Source organism: Falco rusticolus, chromosome 5 (assembly GCF_015220075.1).
Source record: "Falco rusticolus isolate bFalRus1 chromosome 5, bFalRus1.pri, whole genome shotgun sequence".
In the NCBI taxonomy this organism is placed as follows: domain Eukaryota; kingdom Metazoa; phylum Chordata; class Aves; order Falconiformes; family Falconidae; genus Falco; species Falco rusticolus.
The window spans coordinates 90,345,142-90,350,863 of NC_051191.1; positions in this window are offsets into that span (position 1 = coordinate 90,345,142).

The following is a 5,722-nucleotide window of genomic DNA, read 5'->3' on the forward strand; positions in this document are numbered from 1 at the left end:
TTTTTTTTTTCTTTTTACTCTTATTCATCCAGAATGTTTCTTTATACACAATAACATGTGATGCCACAAGTCGGTATCGAACTGATTCCTCAAATTTGACTTTTGTGGCAATCATATCTCATGAGCATCTGCAGTGATGCTTAAAACTTTTGATACATCAATATCAGTTTGGACGTTCACTTCACTCCTGCCCTGTACACACGTCTTAACATTCAGCTGGCCCTTGAAGTAAGGCAACCTCATTAGCGTACTTTTTATTTCAGCATCTGGTAGATATATGGGTATAGCTATAGTACTGTCTCTTCCCTTTACTCTGTGCATGTGTGTAGCTATAGTACAGACCTTATATCAATGAGCTCATCAAAATGAATGGAAAACCAGTCACATTTATCTAAATCATCTGCTAGTTGAATTGTAAGGTCATCATCCAACTTAATTCTTTAACTTTATCCCTGCTGTTTAGTGTGCGTTTTATATTCAGTCATTTCAGGTTTGTTATCATAGGCTTAAGATAATGGCTTGGCGCAAGAGATGCTTGTTCCTCCTGTGAAATCACCGTCAGATCGCAGTTTTTGATGTGCAGTGCAGCCTGCCACTTGAGAGCTTGCCAACAGAATGTTATTTGCTGTCATTGGAAACTTCTGTAGTGAAGTGCAGTGCCTAGGAATGTTTGTCATTTCAAAAGAGAAGGATCCTTTTTTTTATCCTCTTTCATTTGAAAGCAAGTTTTTACGATGCCTTTCAAAATAACATTTAACATTAAAATATTCTTTAAAATCTACTTCCAGAATCTGGAAGGTGTAATGGGTTCCAATTTTGTTTCATCACACAGGACTTGATTGTTCCCTCATGCCTGAAAGTCTCGGTCTGCTGCTTTATTTTACATTTTTGGATTTACGCTCCAGAGCCCCAGTGTCAGTGATGGCTTGAGCGCAGGGCTTGGGTGTGTTTATGCAACATGCTAGATCACATAATAAGTATTGTAAACATTTTTGTATACATCACTAACAGTTTTACTCTGCTAGCCTTTAAATAACATCCCACTGTGTATCAAGCCTGCTTTCGAGGCTCAGAGCCCATAAAACACAGAGCGGGCGTTGCACAGAGTGCTAAATGTGCATGAGGAACATTTTTTCACATTTATTCGCAGAGCCTGCTTATAATGAAACCCTGTATTGTTGTATTACAAAAGGAATAAGCCTGTGATTAAAAAAAAAAAAGAGAGCACTGTAATTAATCGCCACTGGTGCAATGCCACATCCCTGCTGGTGCCAGTGTTTCGCCACCACCAGTTTAATCCTTTCCCTGCTTTGTCTTCATTCCCTCTGTGCTGTATCTTTGCCTGGAAGTCAATTTTCTTTTCCTCCCCACCTTAGTCTTCTCGCTTCCCTGTGAGAAACTTCCCCAAACTCCCGGTGACCCTTTCCTTCTTGCCTGGTCTCTGCCTCTTCGCCCCGCCCTCCAGCTGCTCTGTTGCCTCATTGCAGGACCACTGGTGGACGTTCACTCTGCTCTTTCATCCCCCACCCGCAAAGACCTTGCTCCTTCCTGCACCTCAAACAGTTTGCATCTTCCCTCCCCTACAATTTGCTGTAGAGAGAGGTGTTTATGGAAAAAGCATGAGGAAGTCCAAGTTCTTCATCCATCTCTCTCTGGGGGCTGCCTGAGGAGAAGGAGAGGTGGCTCCAGGGAGCTGCATCCTTTGGAGTACCAGAGCAGCCTCTCCAGCTTGAGGTGGCACCTGAGACCTGTACCTGTGAGTCTGTCCACTTTCTCCTTAACTACTCAGAGCACAGCATACGCAGACTCTCCAGCTAACATGCTTGACTGCTTTTAGACAAGGCAGTTGTAAAGGCAATTTGTAACTCACCAACCCCCTTGCCTGGTTTTTGCACCTGGTATTAAGTATACGTTGGCGCTTGTACCTGCACTAGGTAGCCTAAAGCCAGCTTGGATGCTCCCTCAGCCTGGGCAAAATGCTGAGGTAACCTTGTTTAGGAGACAAAAGTGCTGCTGCTTGGAACCAGGAGACCAAAACTGATCCCTGACAGCCCTCTTTACACGTGAATTCATGTGCAGGGTAGCAGGAGAGACAAAACCTGGGCAAAAGACATGAAGATGAGGAAGCACAGAGGGACAGTGCCTGGGAAATCAGTTCCCCTCCTCTTCTTCTCTGTTTTGCAGAGGTTCATATATGATGCAAAGTATTTCTGGATTTTCTTGGGTTCCTTGAGTTTGATATACCCCAGCAGGGCCCAAGGGTCTGTTAAGATTGGTTCTTTACTGAGAAACATAAGGAGAAACATCAGGTGTCACGTCTCCTACGCCTGTCGCTGTGTGCCAACGGAGTGAGGCACAGTAAATGTGTGAGACCTGTGATCGGGAATGAAAAGGTTAATGGCAGTGACATTTAAGCTGTTATCTCAGGGCATTGGAGGGCTTATGTGCACCCAAACTGCAACCAAAATAGCAACTTGGCTTTAAATCTGAACTTACCAGTGATTCTTGGTGTGACAGCGCTCAGCTTTTACGCTCAGAGCAGTCTTTTCCCGTTAAGCAAATCGCTGCCAGATTTGCACAGAAGGCGCTGGAGCTGATGCAGGGATTTGTCTATTGTCCATTCTGGCAGTGATTTAGCCAAATCAAGTTAGTATGTGGATAAGCCTCCAAAATATTCATGTACAGGCTTGAACTACAGGTATGATTTATAAGGCTGGTATTTTTGTACTTCCAGCCTATGTATAGATGAGCCCAGAATTAACACCGTGCTGAGATGAATGGTACGGTTCATACCTCTTAGAGCTGTTGTTCCAGTTGGCCTGAAGATAAAATAACATCTGTTCATGACAGAGATTGAAAAAATGTAAGTGAAAAGGGGGCATCTTCTCTACGATAATAGGTGAATGCTGTCTCTTGACTCGATTTCTGGGACGTTTGCTCTGAATGCATTCACATGTACACACTGACTATAAGGAAAAACCCAGTGAGAAGGGGCTCGAAGTAAAGAACACGAACACCTAAGGGCTGATAAAGGAATGGCAGAAACCTAAACTTCAAGGACCTAGTGTAGATTTTGATGTTTCATACTTGGACAATGAGCTGAAGGACCCAAAAAGAGACTGACCCCATGGTTGAGGTGGTGGTAACCAAGAAGTTTTTTAACAAATGGAACAGGCAACGGGTCTCAACTTTTTAATGAAAGGTAAATCCAGTCCTGGCAATAAAAACTGACACCTTTTTCAAGCAGCTGTGTAATGATATTGCTACCTACAAGCCCCATATTGCCCCTACCAGGCCTCCCTTAGTTATATCTGTAAGAAGAACTTTGTGTGATTATCTCTCCTGTTCCTTCTGCCTTCTGATGCAGGGGTACTTTGTCCCGTGATTTGCATCCCGCAGTACTTTGCAGTCCTAACCCACAGTCCTTTACCACTGTCTTGAGGCCAAACCATGGAAATACAGATGATTTGGGTGGAGATTTATTGAGTGTGTGCTGGGACATAATTTGCTTGCATGAAAACTGCGTTATGGAACGAGGCACCGATGCTTGATGAGGACAGTTTCCAGCAAGACCATTGTTGGAGGTAATGTATCTGGGCAAGAGCTGCTTATGAAAACTGCATCTGCATTAAACCTATAGCAAAACACTTAGGACGAAGGAAGAAACTATGCTTTTAGTGGTCATTAGCTCTTGAAGAATAATTTCTAGCATCACTCGGGCTCATTCTGCTTGGCCTTCCAGGTACGCCGGGATGCTGTGACATTTCCTTTGCCGTTCTGCTTTCTCAGTCTGGGGAGAAGGGAGCTGCACTCTATTAAAGGATTTTTTCCCCTCTTTTACAAGGTTGTTTGTTATCTCAGAATGCAGGCCGGCACTGGAGCGTGTAATTACAACACCATGTCCTGGGTTAGAAAGAACTCAGACACTAAATTGTCCATGTCATCACCTGAATTTGACCATGAAATATAGCACAGAGGGACTGGGAAGGCAGCCTGTAAAGAGGTGAGGCCTGAATGGGCATTCTGGTGCACTGGGCAAATCCAATCTGCTCAATCCATTGCTGCAGTCCCACCGTGGCCATTTAATATTATTACCTGCTTCTAGCCCTTGAAATTGTGCTTCCACCTCTCTTTCCATGAGGTGTGTCTGAGTGGAGGAGGTCAGGGTTAGAGAAGAGTGTAATAAAACATGACTCATTTTACATGGGTGATCAGAGTCCTATTAAGTTGCAAAGAAGTTGATTTTGTAAAGAATGTGGGGTTTTTTCTCATTCATTTTTTTCTGTGTGCAGATGCTAGAAAGTAGAGGTCAGCTCTACTGTTCAGAGATACCCCCAAAGCTGGAGTAAAACCACTTACACTCCTTCTTGTGGAAATTCTTCATTTTATTCACTTGAGCATCTTACTGTTACCACAGATTTTGAGGTTAATGCTTTTTCTGGGCTTCCACTACATGTTAGAGCAGAAAAAACTGTCAAGTCACCTATTTCCAAGGCCAGAAAACAGCTCTTGCAGGGACCTTCTCTGAGCTCAGAGCTGACAGGTCCACACAAGGAGCTGCCGCAATGTGGTGACCAGTACTTGTCAGGAGAGAGGAGCTGGCCGTGGCCGATATTTCTCTTCTCTACCTACACATGACACTTGTAGTGCAAAGAGGAAGAAAGGGTTTGCAGAAGGGGCTGTGTGAGAGACACAAGACTTGCAGAGAGGTGTTTGTGCCTGTGCTGGCTTGGGGACCATGAGAGATCCAGGATGACATAAACAATGGAGCAAAAAGAAAAGCAGGACAATGACAGAAAGTAGTAGCTGCAGAATATAAAGCTCACCTCTCTCTCTCCCTTAGTAGTTCTCTGTCTCTCTCTTAGTAGTTATTCTCAATAACTTCATAAAAGTAAGTTTTGGTATGAGCATGTGTGTTTGTATATATGTGAAATAAAGTCCTGTGAGTTGTATCAAAATATTTTTTCATAAATTCTGCTCTTCAACATAAACTAACAAGTTTCAGATGGTTTATTTCTGACACGCAATACCTTCTGTGACAGCATTCTCACACATGGTGCCCAGGCACCCTCTCCCCTCTGGATTCCCCACATTATTCACCACACTTGTTTTACAGTATATTGGTATTAATAAGTGAATGTTGGGGGGGTTTGCATCTGAAAAGGCTGTGGTACATAGTTATATTTATTCACTTTATATACTTTCATGATTAACTGTAGGCTATGGAGTAATAATAATAAAACAAAATCTCAGAGCTACATGCTCAATGGATCGTTGATAACTGTTGATGTTTTAAACCACCACAACACTCTGAAGTGACATTTTAGGTTGCATGATTAGACATCGTTAATTAGGCATTAAACATTAGACCAGGAAATGCTAGTGTGGAGGCTGCTTCTTTGCTTATTTGTTTGATTCTTCACAAAGTTTGCTAGTTCGCTTGTGCATTGCATGTCTGTAAATGTGAACTGGTGCCTGCAGCATCACTAAAGGAAGCATGGAGAGTCTTCAGGGCCTTCATAAGTCAAAGCCATTGCCCAGGTTCCAGACACTTTGTGCTATTAAAAAATAATGGCCTGCTTCAATACACGATTGTTCAACATGGTTCTGCATGCCTCAGGTCTGCTCCGCTTTGAGCTTGTGAGGTGCAACAAGTATGGCCCTCTCAGCCAGAAAGAGATCTGGTCAACTCAGTTTTCTTGCTGCAAACACTGAGCCGTCA